The following is a 19,120-nucleotide window of genomic DNA, read 5'->3' as shown; positions in this document are numbered from 1 at the left end:
GCACATGGCGGCAGCAGGTGTTTCGATTCACCCGTTCAGCTCCGTCGAGGCGTGCTCTTGACGTGGCGTCGCAGCCCTTGGGAGAATTTAGGTGGCATTATGCTGCTACAGACGCCACTCGCTTTTTCGCTCAATGGGCCATTTGATGCTTTCGCATCAAAATGAATAACGTTACCTATGAAATTTTACAAAGCAATAAAAAACATCTCCACATCAGCTCAAGGAACTCTGGTGGAATATCGGGGGATCTGATGTTTATGTCGAAATCGAGGTTAGGCGATGTCTTCATTGGGGTATAAGCAATTCATCCCAAAATTTTTCGAATGTGAGACGCTAATTTTTGCACAAAATGACAGAAACTGAAATATCGTTTTATGTCAGTGTAACCCTGATGGTACAACTGCAATGCAGTGCTGGTGCAACGTATCATGGTCACGCACACGCAATATAGTGAAACAAATTTTCCGATGTAGGAGTGGCTTCCGTTTCAATGCGACACAGACGTACATTATATGCAAACACGCTTTTATTATAAGCTGACGTTAGACATGTCAGTGTTCGTAATCACTGATTCGAGTGCATATAGCGCAATTTCATGTGGTTGCACAGGCGTCGAGTCGAGACTGCAGTGCATGGTTCGCATCTTTTTTAGTGTGCTATTGCTCTTGGCAGCGAGGAGTTTGCACAACGGCGACAAGCGTTGTGTGCGTCGAGAAATACTAACGGTAACGACAAACCTTCGAAGTCCCGACTCCTCTAGCGAGCACGTGGTCAATCGCACGGCTAGCTCTCGAGCAGGGAGTGACGACTAGCTGGGGTGAGAGCTGACTAAACGCGCAGCGAGGACCTTTTCCATGAATGGCGTTTACCAACAGTTTTGATACGTTGACGTTAATGTCTCCGGTGAAGACCAACGGCCTCGTCTTGTCGTAGCTGTTGTCCCGTATAGGGATCACTGCCCAGGGTGCGTATTAAACACTTGCTTTTGCGTTGCAATAAACTGACGTAAAGGGTGGCCAACGCAATAACCACGTCCCCACACTTCCCTCGAATAAAGCATGCGTCGCCCACATCATCTGCTAGGGCCAGTTCGTCCCGCGTATCATCACCATTAAAGCATTAGATGCTCGGTTCATACGTGCTTAACGTTACCAGGTTAGCTAATCTAGTAACGTGGTTACGTGCCACTGGCACGATCTGATTATGAGGCACGCTGTACTGGGGAACTTCAGTTTAATTTTGACCGCCTGGCTTAGTTACCGTGCACCTAAATCTATATGTACGTGAACGTTTTTACATTTCGCTGCTATTTAAATGCGCCCGCCTCAGCCAAAATTGAACCCGCTACTGAGAGCTCTGCAGCACAATGGCATTGTCACTAGACTACCATATCGTGTAATCATCATGTTAACCATCATCATAACGATCACCAGAATCAGCTTATTTATGTCTACTGTAGGACGAAGGCCTCTGCCAACGATCTCCAATTACTCCTGTCTTGTGCCAGCTGGCCGCATCTTATGCCTGCGAATTCCTAATTTCACCGCACTACCTAATCAAATAAAATAAAAAAGTGAGCTTTATTTTTTTATTGTATTTAGTTCACTGTAGTGCTGAGAAAAGAAACTTTGAAAATGTATCATGATACAGGTACAAGATAGTAAGCCAATAAGTACTGCAGATTCAGATACGAGATACTAGCGAAATAATTGTATCCGATACGATACTTGCCGTATGACGCACTCTTGAATCAATGTGTCAAAGCATGGGCGACGAACTACACCAATACTACACGAATGTTCGAAGCTGTGCGTTTCACGGCCGTCCACAGAGTAAACGAGTGACTAGCAATACTACGACTAATACGAGGTATGTTACATTACAAAGTAAGCATACAGTACAGAACATCAGAAGTATACAGAACATCAGCGTTCCAAGCCTTAGGTACGGCAAGAACAATACTTCCGCAACTGAGCACACCCGCGAACGATTAGGTAGAAAATAACCAATCAGATAGTGACCGCACCGAGAAACCTTTCTGACTCTGAAACAGGCCAAGACGCTGCTTCAGACTGCCAAATAATGAACGGAGATTAAGATAGAGTGATTCTGATTTATTTCAGAAGAAAAATGTTTGAACCGCTTGAAACTTTTGAATACATTCTAGCACCGCTACTAGTGCAAGCACCCTTTGGTGTAGTGAGCTCAGAAAGCGCTTACATGTCTTCTAAAGCTGTAGCCAAAGCTTCGTGTTCACGTAGCCTCCGTCTATGACATCTGCGGAAACAGAACTTTGGTGACCACTACCGGCGTCATGCACATCGATTGTAAACACGGACGCAACGGAGGCAGCTGAGGCAAGCAAGCAATAAACGCGTCACCACGTGGCCAAACATGGCGTCGTCGATGGTATCGCGGTTTAAAGGGCCCATACACCTTCTCACGCTGTTCGGTAATTGAGCTGACAGATGTTGTTCTATCTCACGTCATCCAAATCATTCTCACAGTGGTGAACTGCTGGCCGTATTTTGTGCAGCCACACAGAATAATCTGCCAAATAGTGCCTTTTAGGTCAATTGACTTCACACCAGACTTGTACATAACGATCTACATGTAACGAATTACCTGTAATGAATTAATTTTTTTTTGTAGTTTCGGAAATCATCGATTCTTCTTTGGTCGGTAACTCTCGCGTTTGTTCAGTTACCTTTTGTCATACTTAACAAATTTATTGACGAGAAAAACTGTAACTGGTGATAGTCTTGGGAACTTGAATTTGGAAGAAACACTGTAACGAACAAGACCGTGCCGCTCAGGAGCCTCGCAAATGCGCATGTTCGGACAGGGAGATCCAGGTTCTCTATATTTCTTTCCTTATGCTAACGCTCCACCAGACGTTGGCTGATCAATTGAACCGATACTTCTATGACTCGGGCCTATAGTACACTTTAGTTCTTTCCCCAAGCTTGCATCACGCTCGATTGATGCACACGACAAAGCACGACATTCATTACATTTGTTACACGTATTTCAATTTGTAGAAAAAACAAATAAGGAGATTGGGAGATGACGTCATGTTACGTCGGCTGGTGAAAAGTTAGTTATTACTATATTGCGCTATATCCACAGAGAAATAAAGCTGCCTGGTTCACGTTTCTGCCCCTGGTAAAAAAAAAAATCGGGCACAAGCAAATATTCCACTGATTGTGCTTCGTAGAGCGGTGTATAGAACACTCGTGGGGGGTTCTTTTTGTGTATGAACATCGCTTAAGTAGCAGCATTATTTTTTGGTACTTTCATCATTTCTTGACCTTTGCCCCACCCTCCTCATGTCCTGCAGCTCCACTGCCCAATGTTATGGTCCGTAATTCTTTTAAAGCAAAGTCTTCTTGGCCTCTTCCCATTACTTTGGTTTCCATAACCGTTTCTTACCGCTATCGACTTGCCGCCAGAGCACTCTATTCAGACTACACATCCTGAACCCATTGCTTCCTCAACTCTCATGAATATATTATCAGCCCTGACATTGGCGCTTGACGAAAGGTTATGCGCTGCAGGTGTGAATCTGTCACTTGCGTGATTTATGACGCATGCACACAGAAGCAAGCAATTGACATGCGCCAAAATCACTACAGCGGAGTATTTCGGCAGAAACATGAGTAGTGGCGTATTGCAAATATCTGGAAAAAAATGTATTCTGAACTGCTGATCAATTAGAGTAATGTAATTGACACCACCAGACGTAATAATTAAGAGGGTCTGAAGAAGCGTACCATACACGCTGTGAAATGGAGTGATCATGTTATCGATCCCTCCACTATTCGGTCTCATGAGCAGCGGTTAGGCCACGCCCTTGCGCTCCGGCTTTATATGACTGCTAGAAGCAAACAATGCAATAAGTATCTGCTTGTGAGATGGACGGCGCACGAAGTGTAATAAAACACCGGCTCTGAGCCCTGAATTGACTTTTCTGGCGACGATCACGACATGCAGTTGAAGGGCTGTCACGCCGTTGCAGGAATGCCGAGCGTTATAATACAAAAAAGACAGCAGACATGCACAAAGCCAGTAGAAGCCAGCGCACGCGCAGAGCTTACACGCACGCACGCACAGAGCTTATACAGCCTAGGAAGTGACAGTGCGTGAAAACCTAGGGGAAGACTGCAGGAATGGAAGAACAAACACACACTCATTCTGTTCCAACGAAAAGAAAGAGAAATGAATTACACAGAACAAACTGCGGGTGTTAACCGACAAATAGACGGCTGAATACATAAATGGAAAGCTCAGCCGTATTTTGTGACCTTAGTTTTCCTCTGTAGAGGCAGCCATTTTTTTGTAATGATAGCAGCGAAGATGTCGCGCCCACTTAATGCCGAATTAGATTGTGTTCTGCAATTTCAACCACGTTCCGGGGCCTCCATTCGGGGTATTCATCTGCGCATTCACTCGAGTGTCCGTTGTTGGGCTTTGGCCACACCACGGTCCTTCAAGCATTGATGGACTCTGGCCATACCTAATGGCTGCGAAGAATCTGTATAGTGCAATCTTCGTCTGGAAAATGGGCAGCTCTTGACAGTTGGTTGCGTCTATCATTTATATTGCTGTATCTTCGCGAGTGCCGCAGGGGTCCGTTCTAGGGCCCTTGCTGTTTCTGGTGTATGTTATAAACATTCTGAAAGATGTGACTTTTAAAGTACGTTTATATGCAGAGGGTTGTTTTGTCTACCGCGATCTAAACAATTGTTCAGATTTATTTCATTTGCAGACCAACATATATCCAGCAACGCTTTAGGTTATCTCCTTCACACGCAGATATCCTTTCCTGGCCGAATATGGATTAGATTCTGTTCAACTATCAAAAGTATCTGATTACAAATACTTTGGCGTTTACTTTTCCTCGAACCTCACATGGAATAAGCACGTTGAGCATGTTTCATGTAAAGTTTGTGGAATACTGAATTTCTACAAACACATTTTGAAACGGCACCGATAACAGTTAAAGAGCTTCTATATTTAACTTATGTTCAGCCTTTATTGGCACGCTCTTGTGTTGTTTGGAGCCTGCGAAGTTTATATTTAACCGACATGCTTGAACATCTACAAAACTGTGCCGCTCGATTTGTATCAAGAGATTTTAACTTCTGTAGTAGTGTTATTAACAATAAACTAACATTGGGCTGAGAGCTTTTATGTACTCGCCGAAGGAACTTTCAGTAAAACCTCATAATTTAAGTTTCAAGTTTTACTGAAGGGATAACACCTTTTTGGAAGGGTCCATGCTACACCCATATTGACAGGGTGGTGTCTTTGTTACATCCGTATAGGAAGGGTGTCGTTGGTTTTACACCCATGTATTAAAGTGTACTTTTTATTTAACACCCATAGGCAAGGTAACGTCATTTTAACACCCTTTGTTTTGTGGGGTGCTACTTAGCACCCTTTGCTTGAGGTATAGCAATACACCCTAAAAGGGTGTCACACGTGGGACAAGTCATTTATGCTCTTAAGGGTCTTGTCATTTTTAGAGTGTGGGCAGTTGCAATACTTGCAACAATAGTTCAACAGCAGCACACATACAATAGACACTAAAGGTTCTACTTTAGTCGAAGTCTTCACAATAACAATTATGAAAAATTGAAGTCTTTCAATGCATCACACTTAAATTTTCAACGCACTATTCGTAGCAATCCTCGGCATAAGCAGCGCATCATTGCACTTTTCAGATTAAAGTAAAAGAAGGTATTCATTGCTGTCTTAGTTCTGATGTGGGCCTCCAACAATTATCGCCAGTCCAACAAAGGAAATCTGCTCAGAGAGTGAATTAATCCAAATTTAAGCTGCTCTTTTTATTCGATTCTCCGAACCTCTCATTACAAGAAAGCGCTTAGGATTGAACTATCATTAGTTGATAATTGTTTGCAATATTTCCAAAAGATGTTAGTGTGCTTAGATAGTCAAGATACGTACTTACTTTTGTTTTCGTGTGATAATTCACTGTTTTAAGTTCTAAAAGCACCGGTCAGTTCGGAGTCGTGGCACCAATTTGTGTTTTTGTATGGGACAAATTTTTACTTTTGTTCTCACCCGTACGCCACGGCATTGGCTGCTTATTGTACTCAGCAGTGCACAAGTGCTGTAAAATGGCAATACAATAAAACCGTTCCCAGCCGTATTGGCACATCCAGTGATGATGAAATCAAGTTTTGTGTCCAAACTGCACCCGTCTTCAACGATGTTTACCCGCCGTGGTTGCTCAGTGACTATGGTGTTAGGCTGCTGAGCACGAGGTCGCGGGATCGAATCCCGGCCACGGCAGCCGCATTTCGATGGGGTCGAAATGCGAAAACACCCGTGTACTTAGATTTAGGTGCACGTTAAAGAACCCCAGGTGGTCGAAATTTCCGGAGTCCTCCACTACGGCGTGCCTCATAATCAGAAAGTGGTTTTTGGTACGTAAAACCCCACATTTTTTTTCTTCAACGATGTTGCCCTGCAAGAGTGAGCGTAACGGCTGATGCTAAGACCTCTCGCAATATGTTATTGCCACAGCAATTATATGGACACTCCAAGTGCATTTCTGCTGCGGCGTGGCCATGAGGTTTGCCAAAAGCTCAAAGTTGATAAAAACGTCACCGCGCACCGCATGCGGTATGTGCGAGTGAATGCGTGCGGGGGTGAGCAGGCTAAAGCGGCTAAACCTGGCGCACGAAAGGGATGGGGGGGGGGGAGGAAGCGCGCCGTCTCGTGTCGCGCTCAAGGCTTCGGGAGGAGGGTAGGAAGGGGGGTGCGTTATTGAAAGCCATCTGCGATGGGGACAAGCTCCGCCGTGTGTAGGGAGCGGGAGTCGTGTTCTACTCTGGGCGGCGCGGTCGGCCGCGCGCACCATGCCCGGGCCGCTGTACATTGAAAGCCATCTGAGACGGGCACAAAGTCCGCCGTTCGCTGCGTTTTCGCGGCTTAGTTCGCGGTGGATGCGTGAGGCAGCGCGTAGGTCAATGCTCGCTGCCGCTGCCGCGCTTCCTCACTTCAGCGGTCTGACAGCGTGTTTCCGCGGTCATCGAGTGAGATCTGTTCATGCTTGCTTGTGAGCGCGTGACGTCATGCTTGCTAATTTATTTAGTATGCCTGTTTACAGGTTTATGCTGTCGATAAAACTACTGTCGCGTAGCTGTCTATCTTTACGTTTCTTCTTCGCCTGTGTTGTGTAGCAGTGTCCTTTTCTTTCTTATCGTTTTTCTTTTCTTACAAATTGTCTTTTCGCCCACGAGTGGGGAGGCCGGTTGGGGTAATCTCACGTGGGGCACCACCCTATCCGCCTGGGGGTCCGGCCAGCCGACCGCGTGGTCACCCGCCTTTTGTACTGGCGACGGAAGCGGCGTCTTATAATTTGCCAAACTGCTCGGTGAATGCTTCTCTACTGTTTTGTAATCTTCCTCTTTCTCGACGCCGATAATCCTTCGCTCTGGTCCATAAAAGGCCCAATGGCTGCCTCTGTAGTTTTCTGTGTATGTTTATTTTTGATTGGATTATAATTATTTTGGCTGATGGCTGTCATTGAGTCCGAACTCGGTGAAGCCCGCCCACGATTGGCTGGGCGTATTTGAATCTGTGCGGCCTGATTGGCTCTGGTAAACGAGGAGTTGGGATTGACGTTTTGTTTGCTATATGGCGGGGTGTTCTGACGCTTCCCGAGGCGCCCAGGAAGAGCTCGCGCCGGAGAAACCAAGAGACCAGGTCGCAGCGAGTGCTGCTGAGATGTCATACTTATGTAATGTGCTAGCGCCTAAATGTTTAAGTCGGGTAACTAAAGTTCAAATTAAGCAAATCAGAAAACTGTACGGATCTCCAGTGTGCACGCCTCATCTCTCCAGCTTGGAACAAGTAGCGACAACATTCTGGGTTACACTACTATTCCTACTTCGTATAGTTGTCCACTAATTTGCTATCGCAATTGATGGTTCGTCTTTTGGGCGAAACTGCGACTTCGTCTTTTAGTTTAATTTTTACTCATCTAACAAAGCCTTTTCTGTGTTTCTTACACTTTTAGAGGCGGACTATATGTGTCCTTAGTATATGTTATGTGATGCTTTTTCCCACAGTGACCTTTACCTCAAGTTATTATGTTTCCTCTGAAACAATTCAACCAAAGATACAATCCACAGGAAAAAAATGGGCATTCATTTAGGTCCTTTCGTGAACGTGTTGCATCAGAATTTAGTATGTCGGCATGTGTAGCTGAACTCGACTGCGGAAATCAATTCTTGTCCATGTGCACTTCGCAGCACCGAACGTACAAACTTGGATCACAATTTGATTGATAGTTTTATTACGCGTTGCCCACGGCAATATCGCCTCCAGAATTTTAATGTGGAAAAATCTATGCATGAACGGCTGCTACTGGAAAAGCAGGGCACCTTGAAGAAGACGAAGCTTCAAGTAAAGCGTCATTGTGGGTGGTACAGTAAATTGTGACCATTGCTCGCTTTCGTGCTAGCGATATGTCATGGTTTTCTAACATTTAAAGAGCAATCTCAATTTCATTTGAGCCATAAGAACAGCAGACGGGCGATAAAGGCAGACAACACTGCCAATTTATGTGAACCGGTTGGTGTAAACCTTCCCGTGCCTTTCGTTCTAGTTTGGTTTTTCGGGCTTGCGAAAGGTGGTTTGTCTTCGTCAACGTCGTTACTGCTGCTGTTGTCGTCGCTGTCGGTAATTTGAACAGAATATCGATGCCGGGTTTACAACTGCCGTCGCCCTCGCCAGAATAATACCGACAGGAGTGTGTGCGAATTATAATTAATGGCATAGCGCAAATTAAATTGCGGACACAAAGAAAGAAGTGTACAAGGACAGGAGCTACCAATATCTATTTATTCTCATGCTAACAACCGATATTTGTACAATTTGTTGCGCACGCGTGCCGTTGCATCATCGCATCACAAGGGAAGAAACCATGACACAGGGCTATCGCGTGTCGAAGAGCGAGAGCGGTGTGCGAATGTAAAGGAAGTCAATGTACTTTATTTAAACAACCGTTAAAGACTCAAGACACGAGTCGAAGCGGAAGATTTCCAAGATTGTAGCTTCGATCATTATCGCAAAGCCCGGAGGAGCCAACAGAGTCGACAGCTTCAAGAAGGCGGACCACGCGGAGACGGCCGCGCACGCGTCCATGTCTCCAGTTGCCTGGCGCAACGCTATACACCCACGGCTCAGTTGGATCCGCGACGAAAGATGAGGGACGAAAGAATGGACAGGCGCGTCGATAACGCTTTCCTCTACTTTCCCTCTCGCAGGCGCACATTCGTTTCCATTAGCGGCGAAAGCCGACGACGCGAGACTTACCTTTCTTTACACGTGCGCACGTCGATGCCGATAGAGGTCGGAGTACACGGTTCGTGTTACCCGCCGGCACCCAGCGCGTTAGGCGAAGTCGGAGACGTTTACAATAGGCGCTCCTTCCGTACGGGACGCGCTCACGCCTCTTGCTCGCCTTCGCGCCCTCCTTTATTAGCCGCCCCGTCGGGTCTTGGGACGCTGGGCTGCAACAATCGAGCGGTACCTCTGCGAGGCCGCTTCCTGAAAGGAACCCGACGCCTCTGTTCCATTACAATGCTGCAAGGAACACAGAGGGCAGTCCAGTTGTACTCTTTTGATAAGTCGCAAGAGACTGTGTTCGCAACCACGTCCCGTGTTCGTTGCTCTATTACGCTTCACAGACCGGAAGGCGTCAGGCATTTTATGGAAGAACGCTTTTGCTAGGGCAGCCTGATTTGTCTTGCCTTTTATTTGATATATTTAGTTGAAGAGTTGATATCGTAGGTGGTGCTGGCTGTTGCTTTCCGGTTAGACAAGTAACAACAACGAAGACACGGGCAGTTCTCCCCCCTCCCCTAAAAGTAAAGCCAGAATCATAAATACACAATATGAATTAACGTCAGCGTGGTTCTTCAGAACGTTTAATCAAGCACGTAGTACGTCACTACCCATGCAGTTACACAGTAAGATCTGACAGTTTGCTGAAACAATAGTTACGGGCAATTTATATATAAATTGATCGAACAGCGTATGTTAAAATGTGAAGAAAACCCAGCGCCAGCAATAAAACCCTCACGAACATTTCAGGCGCCTTCTACAAAAGGACTACAGCGCTGCCCATGAAGCCAACATACAGTGAAGCTAATAAAAGCGTAGTGGAAATTAACTTTGCCCTATAAATAAAATCTAGAACAAATAAAGAAAGCGTAAATGAAGTTCGAATAAAGAAAATTTGCCACTGGTAGGAGCTCAACAATTTATTCTCCGTAAACACTCGTACGATGATCTACCAGTATAACTACAATGGCGCAAAAAATACATAAAGTAGACAATAACAACAACAATAAATAAATAAATAAATAAATAAACAAGTAAATAAATAAATAAATAAATAAATAAATAAATAGAAGCTATAAACACGCATCGAAAGAAATTATGATTCTGCGGTCTATGAAGAATGGTGGGACAACAGAAGCACACCTCTACTTGGCCGGGCATGGCCATCAACCAAATTCTTTAGCTACCATGAGACAGTGCTCTACACAAAAATATGGGGAGCCAGAATAATTACAGGCGCTTTTCTTAATGCACCAAATTTAAAAGAAAATTGCGCTAGGCACATAGGAGACTTTAAGCCCTTAAACTAAATTACTGGATAAGACGGCCATTATTTATAAACGCGTTGTCCCCTAAAAACACTGATTATATTTTTATTTATTATATTACGCCCCATATTGCCTTTTACGAATTGCAGCTGATGAGTTCACAGGGCATATCAGCTTTATTTATTTATTTATTCACACTGCCAGCCGTAAGGCTATTACAGGGTGGATGCAAACACTACAACTCAACAAGTGCACACCGCCACAAGTACGACATCTATACAAACCTAGTTCAATTAACTGGAGACCAACAGCCACGATAACACTATCCCTCAGTGGTCGCGTGAATCCAGGTCGCAAATACAACATATTTACCGACCAATAGTCACATAAGTGCGATGGGTTTCACTCGGAACAAATTCCTAGGGTGACACCAGTTTCAAGCTAACATTAAAAATATGCGGCGAAATACATTGACCTTGTAGTTACTTTTGTGTATCATTGCATAAGACAGTGCTTCCTTTAAGATAAGTAATCGGAACAGACGTGCCTTTTCACCGCACGTTTGGCGGCGCATATGTCGAAACCAGTGCCGTCCTGAGAATTAGTGCCAAGTTGATATGCCTTGCAAGTTCACTAGCTACAATTCGTAATATACAATATGTGCTGTAAATTATTCAGTAAAAGAATGTAAGTAGGGAAATTTTGTTAATTACTGATTTACGCATTTGATTGCTCGTTGAAGCCCACTTTATCGAGTATAATTTAGTTCGAAAGTTGAAATTGTGCTAGAAAGCAGAGGTGATTTGTTTATTATTTAGTGCAGCTAAAAACAGCACACCGCTTACATGAACACTTACGGGCTGTCTTCTTTACCACGCATAGCGAAAAAAAACATGTAGCGAGGAAGCCGCGTTCTCGCGTAAGATCTTCGTTCAATTCATCCGGGGTTGCTGATGTGCGCGAAGAAATAAAATCAAGCACACGTTTCGTGCTTGTGGGTATATGATCATATAGTAATTTGTTTAGTAGCACACCACCCTTTAGCGAGCTTCCGCAATGAAATAGGGCGTCAACGTCACACCCTTCGCTGGCGAATGAGCATTGAAGCCTTCCACGACGAACTCACTTTTAAGAGCAACGTATGCTTGATATTTTCTTTATGTTAACACCTTTTTATCTTTAAATGATTGGCGGTTTGTTTCATCTTGGCAACAGTTGTGGTACAAACTTTGGAGCACCTCCTAAATGTATATTGTTAAAGAAGCGGCCCATCAGTAAATTGGTTCACTTTGCTTCTAGGAACCATCACATGCCTGGCACGTCTCAATTATAGCTTCAGACATGGACACCTTCTCTCACTCTACGAACGTCCCATAGTGCGTACATATGCCCATGTTTGGTCTCTATTAAAACCCCGTATAGAGCCCTTCAAGCACGCATCGACAATGTTTACATCCTTTGAAAACCAGCCCAACGGGATTGCTCGGCAAGGTTTCCGCTTTAGATCTACGTACCACGAAAAGAAAAAGCAGCAAATTCAATGTATCGCAGTGTATACGCAAGCAATAACATTACCATTTCGTTTTATAAGTTTCATGGGCCGTGGGCTCCAGAAGAGGGGCGGGAAGAAATAATTCGCTGAGGCAGCCTTTTCCCTGCACCGCTCGACAAAAAACATTGGGCTGTTTTCGTTTCAACTGCACGTACAAAGATCCAGGTGCATAAATAAAAAAGCAACGGAATCAATAAAACCTGTGCCGAGATCCGACGTTGCATTCGGATGCAGGGCGAATGTGGAGCTTTTGCCTATGTGGCCTGACATCAATCAAATGGTCGTTTGTCTCAAGTCATTCCTCTTGTTCTGAGAAGGACGCCGCGGAGAACTGCCTCGCAATGTCGCTTGAGTTTGCGCTATCGTTACACCAGTGCGACATCGCATTGAGGGCAAGAAGCATTCGAGCTGCAGTTTCTTCTAGAAGATGTGCACTATTGCAACTCGCACAGCTGGTTTTCTCTAAAAGCTACGCTGGAAGCGGTCCGCTGAACGTTGTTCGTAAACAGAGAAAGAGGCGAAACCGATTTTTCCCGATTTCCTTATTTCGGAAAGCATTCTTGCCTTTGCTACACCCTTTCTTTATTTCATAAGAACACAGAAAAAAAAGCCAGTTTGCTATCAGTGGTCAATTCAGACTGCGTTTTATACATCATTTTATTGAAATCGAAGAAAACCGAACAGATCCAGTAATAAAAAGGATGAAATGTAACCGTATATTTGCAAAGGGCAGCGCTTTGCACGCGCTTTCAAAGTAAAATAAAAGAAAGGAGCTTGATGCAACGCCGTAATCTCTGCGTATATCAATAAGAAAATCCTGCAATTATCCTACATATAATTTTCGATTACATTGCTCACGCTACGTACTGATAGCTCACACTAATAAACTTGTCTATAGCAACGCACACCTTATGTACAGGATCCTTGTTTTTCGCGTATAAGCTGACAATCCCTGACTTTGGCACCCCGAACAAGCTTTAGTGTACTTACGTGACTGGACTTTTCGTTCTTATGATTTGGAGTTGACTTTCACTTATAGTGTTACATTAGTGTACTTATGTGACTACAATTTGTGTTATGATTCCACTATTTTTACTATGATTAATTCTTTTTTAATCCCTATGAGAAAAGGAGTAGCCGGCGCGGATTAAAGGCGACAACATCTACTAATTACTATATAATAAAAAAAGCTATAACTACCTATTCCGTAAAATAAAACATCAAGGGAAGCGAAATGAAACATGATGCAGAAAAACTCAGAATAAAAAAAATACTGACGGCAATGTTTATATTGGTGAGTTACCCGCGATTTTTCGTATGTCGGGTGTCATTCTAGCTTTTCTCGATGGCCGATCCACTGGACCTCGTGATTTTCCATGTCTCTCTCTCTTTCTCTCTCTCATAGCAGAAGAAGCCAACAAACACTGACACCGAGACAGCTGAGGGGAAATTCCTTGTAGTTATTAACTGGAGAGTAAAGAAACGACAAACGGAAATGAAAGTGCATGAAAAAACAACTCGCCGCATGAACCCACGTCGGGAGATTACCAGTGCGATTGCCAATCTGCCACATGCAGATAGAACACGCTGTTCTTGAGTAGGGAGTTCTGTCTTTAAAGCGGAGGAAACTACTGGCACAATCATTTATCGTGCCTCCTAAAAAACGTCGCTACCAACCATGGAGGCATTTGTTAAAAAAAAGCAGTCTTTCTTGGAGAGTTAACCCTGCTTTGCCATATCGGGTGTGTTTCAAACCTCTTTTATGGGTCGATGCTGGAGATTGTGCAGTCTAAAAATGGGGGTCGATACGTGGTACTGGGTAAGGCAGATATGGGCCCCTGGGGCCACTGGTCACCGTGATGTTCCGGACATACATACATACATATATATATATATATATATATGTATATATATATATATATATATACGCAACACTATTCTTGGAATCTGCCCAACCTGTAACAAGCACAGCCAAAAACTTAAGCGGTTTGACGCTCCTCCTACTGTCCTCACGTAAGCGATAACGCGATAGAGTACGATGCCCCTACCTCACCTCAACCTCGCTCATAAAGCCTTTGTCTTTCATCGACTTCATTTGCAGATGGGATCGTCTTCCAATGCTTTTTTTTTATGCACACGGATGGGCATCGAGCTTTTCTTAACGGCAACGAGAGTAGTGCAACACGCACCGGCTTACTCATCCATTTCTGCTTGTACAGAATTCCGGGGCCTCTGCTGAATCAGCCTCACGTGGCAATCAGCAGTGCATCTTGTCAAGCAAGTCCTCACTGAAGACCACAGGGTGGTGCTAACCTGTTCCTCCCGGTACTCTACCTAAATAAGTTCGGGGCCTCTACTGGATCATCCACCAATCAGCAGGCTATCTTCTCCACCAGAAACTGCCATTGCTAAACCACGGGTAACCGGCAGTGCTAGCAATGTTATTACCGATCACTATCCTATAGTACTACGTTTTCAAGATTGTCTACTCTTAAGAAACACATTGTACTACAGAGTCGTACTTGACAAGAAATTGTTCCTTATCAATTTTAAGGAACAGTTTTCCTAGGACAGACGGGTCTGAAGTCGAATCAGCGAACGATGCTCAAAAAGCTTTCAGGCCATTTCTAACAAGGCCCTTATCGCTTTTGAACTCTGAATTGAATTGAATTCTGTGGGTTTTGCGTGCGACAACCAAGATTTGATTATGAGGCACGCGGTAGTGGGGGACTCCGGCATAATTTTGAACCACATAGGGTCTTTGACGTGCTTACAATGCACGGAACATGGGTGTTATTGTATTTCATACCCATCGAAATGCGGCCACCACACTTTCCCAGTCACACCGTCACAAAAAAAATAGAGAAAAAAAAGTGGCATCACCGCAGAATCCTGTCTCACGAATAACCTCCTGAAAGCCATGCGCTCTTGTCAAAATCTTCATAAAAATCGTTTTACCGCCTAACTACTTGCTCAATACAAGAGGGTTTCGAACTTACTGCGCAGCTGAGAAAAGCTAAAAAGGACTTATGATGAAAAAAAATGCCGAGTGTGGTAATAACAATAAAAAACAGCGCGAAATAATTTACAAATTTTAAACAGAAGTACGCAGGAAGTTGTGTCGAGAATCATTCATAATAATAGGTTATACGGCATTCCGCTTCACATACCCGCCGCTGTCTGTGATCAATCCTTGATGCTACTCCCTATGCGTCTATATCGACATGCATTATAACCACCTTCTCCATTCATTTCTTTTTTTGCATTCTCATCGGCTGAAGTAATTTTGACAATGAGGACCCTTAAATCTACAAGATTTCTGGCTTCGATTACATTAATCTCTATATCAATATCATTGCACACTATGTTGCTGACGATCTGTCTGTTATCATAGATTTCAATTCTAAAACTGATGTTTTCCCGCGTGAACTAAAGTACGGTCAGGTCATTCCCAATTTCAAACCGAGATGAATGCGTGCTTTTGCGGAACCATAGGCCTATTTATGTGGACCCGTTTTTTTTTAAGTTATCAAAAAGCTTATTGAAAGGCGACCAATGAACTATTTGGATAATTTTAATTCCCTTTCTCCTTATGAGTTTCCCTTTCGTTCCGCCTATTTGAATGATCTAGGCCTAATTGCAATGGCGGACTCTCTTGAATAAGCTGCGAACGAGGGTAAATTTGCAGCTTCTCTGCAGCACTTGCAGCATCGCTTCACTTGCATCCACCTAACTAAGCATCCGGCACTCTTAATTACTCTATTCTTTTCACTAAACTAAAAGCCATTGGAATAGCCAGTCCGCCACGGTATACTTATCCGCAGTTACCTACAAAATAAACAAGTCGTTAGTGTTTTCTAGAGCATACTAAATATTAAAACAAATTTGGGTGTACTGCAGGGGTCCATATTAGCTCCTTTCCTATTCCTGATTTATAGTAATGATTTACATAGTTGCCTCTCATCATCTTAATGCATTCTGTATGCTGATGACACTACTACATATCACTCTAACAAGTGTTTCACATCTGGAAATTGGGAGTATCGCGGCATGGCGTGAGCATAACAAGCTGCAAATAAATCAAAACAGGACGAAACTTTTCATTTTCACTTGAAATTAACGATAGTCCGAACACATCATCAGCTTTCCATCAGCTGTCACTCGAATTCGGCAATTGATCACTGTAACTGTGTTAGCGCAGAATTGCAGAAAGACATTAGGGGCCAAAGATCCTAAATCACTGGCAACACAATTCAGAACTTGACTAAGAAAAATATGGCTTAAGGCTGGGGCCACCCTCGACCCTATACAAATTCCCGACTTCTGTAAGTACGTGCTGCCTTTCCATTCATCATACATAGAGCGCCAATAAAACAACAATTCTAAAAAAAACTTTGCATAGATGTTGTTCAATTCGCAACAAACTTGGCTTCGTCATTATCATTAACCACAGAAGACCTGACACTCTTCATAGGTTCATCACGCGGTAGCGAAGAAAACATCTTCAATGTAAAAACTAAAAACCGAGCATGATCCAGTATTCTGTGTCTTGAGAAACTTTACCGCGCTATCTGAGTTAATAAGATAAAAACGGTCGACAACATTAAGAACCTCAAGCTGTTTTTGCAAATAACCCGAAATTACAAATTGTCAAGTCCCGCTTTTTGAAATTATGGCCCTGAATGGGAAATACGGTTTATGAGCTCTAACTAAAAAATGCCTGCAGTACTAAACTCTTAGTCTACTTGCGTCGAGACTTCAGGCCTTTCACATTTCTATCCTGTACTATGGAAAGGTCCTGCTACTTAACCTTAGATGCTATAACATCAATCTTGTAAAAATTCTTCATAACCGCCTTTTCAGAATTTTCAGCATACCCACTTACCGGCATCACTACAAACATTCGTTCCTTATCCGCCAGTGTCGTTTTCTTCTTTTCCTTCGTCCTTGTCTGTTTGGCGCTGTTAATTTTCTCAACATGAATTACCGCCAACTCGCCCAAGTTTCCCTTCTGGTGGAGTTCATTGTATTGCTCAAACAAACTAAAACAAAAATCATCTTCCGATTTCGTTACAGGAAAGAAGCACCTGTACGAGAACTGACTTAATCCTGTCGCCTTTGCTCACTAGCAACTGCTGTAGCTGGCCACTTCAAACCGGAGAAATCAACAGAAAATGCCGGCACGTCGCTGCGGGAATGCTGAGCACTAAGCAGACGAAACGAGGTTTGACACTTGTGCTACGCGATTCCGCAGACAGCAAGGCACCCTTTTTCTTGGGAGACATATGCAGTGCTAGGTCACGTGAGAGGAAAGACTAACAAACAAGGAAATCAGCCTTTTTTTTTGCGTGTCACTATCCGTCCTAATGCAATTGTTACCACCTACTTACGGGATGAATAAACGCAGGGTGTTAATTGGCTTTTGCGGCAAGAAAAGCGGAATCATTTTAGGCCGATTTGAAAAAAAGGTAAGTATAACGTCGGCAAAGCCAGGCCACCTCACTTCTCTAGAAAGGCTTCGCTGGCGGCATGCATCACACTTCATGCTAATGAAAGCGTGGCCGTCTATTTGCGCAAAAAATAAATGTACTGTGCCAATTAACTTCTGCGGGAAAAAAAATATGAACCATAGAGGCGAGTAATATGCAAGCGCAGTCAGGTATACCCCCTCATCACGAAAGTGCTGATTCGTCACATATATATTTCTACATGGTTTAAGTGCTACCACCTAATTACGTGGCGAATAAGCAGAATGCGTCAATTTGCTTCTGGCAGGAAAAGTAAGCAAATAGCCCTGTAAAATATCGGGGAAGCGAGGTCCACTGATTTCTCTGCAATGCACTGTATAGTCACGCAAACTACTCTTCAAGTTAATACTAAATTTACCACTTATTCTCGTGATACATAAGCGATTTTCGCGAATTGGTTTTTCCGGAGAGAAACGGTGACCCTTTAGCCCAGTAAAGGCTCGGCAAAGCCGGTTATCTGACTTCCCTAGGAAGCTTTGCTTCGTCACATAAACCCGCTACGTCACATACAAGTCTTGCTGCCTAGTTACGTGACGAATGAATGGATTTCAAGAATTTGCTTTAGTGGAAAGCAGTGTATAGCGTACAACCCAGAAAAATGTCAGTGGAGCAAGGTCTCTCCCCTTCTCTGGGAAGCGCTGCTTCGTCACATACATAACTCTCAATGCCAATAGGCGGGGGTCCACATATTTACGCGATGATTTGACGGATATCGCAAGTTCCCTATTGGAGGAAAAGAAGGTAAGCCTGTAGTCCAATGAAACGTCGTGGAAGCCAGGCCCATTCATTTCTCTGAAAAGTTGAGCTTCTAGTATACATCACTCTCCAGGATAATACAAGAGTTGCTGCCTAATTACGGCATGAAGTAACTGATTTCGGTAATTGGTCTATTGAAGCAAACAGGTAAGAATATATCTTAGTGAAAGGTTGGTGAAGCAAGTTCCAGTAACATCTCTGAAATGACGCGCTTCATCGTACGTATCATTCTCGAAGCTAATACAAAAGTTCCCACTAATTTGTGCGTTGAATAACGGATTTTGGAAATAGTCTCTTCCAAAAAGGAAGGTAAGGCTGTAGTCCACGGAAATGTCCGTGAAGCGAGTTCCAGGAACCACTCTGGAAAGCTCTGCATCGTCGTATATATCATTCTCAAGGCTAATGCAAGAATTCCCACGTTTTTGAGCAACGAATAGAGCTCCTGTCGGATGACAACGAAAATGCATGCTGCTGGCCGAGCGCTACCGATGAGATAAAGAACGTCCTGCCGCTTCCTCGTCGCCAATAACGATGCAGCCGACGTTGGTCACAAAACGCAAGCTTGAGAGCAGCACAATACCACTACAAAAACGCTCCATCACGTGGCTTTTTCACAATTCGCGGGCTTTCTTTGT

General features: G+C 43.8%; 1 long non-coding RNA gene across 1 annotated transcript in view; it reads left to right on the top strand.

The window, feature by feature from the left end:
- LOC142581942 (uncharacterized) overlaps positions 1–17,620 on the top strand; it is a 105,682-nt gene extending 88,062 nt beyond the window's left edge. The window contains exon 3 of the long non-coding RNA XR_012828328.1: positions 17,278–17,620. This is a non-coding gene — a long non-coding RNA (uncharacterized LOC142581942). The remainder of the gene's footprint in view (positions 1–17,277) is intronic.
- The last annotated feature ends 1,500 nt before the right edge of the window (positions 17,621–19,120 follow it).

The sequence above is a fragment of the Dermacentor variabilis genome, chromosome 5 (assembly GCF_050947875.1).
Source record: "Dermacentor variabilis isolate Ectoservices chromosome 5, ASM5094787v1, whole genome shotgun sequence".
NCBI lineage: Eukaryota > Metazoa > Arthropoda > Arachnida > Ixodida > Ixodidae > Dermacentor > Dermacentor variabilis.
Note: the sequence above shows the minus strand (reverse complement) of the source record. Positions and strands in the feature narration are given on the sequence as shown.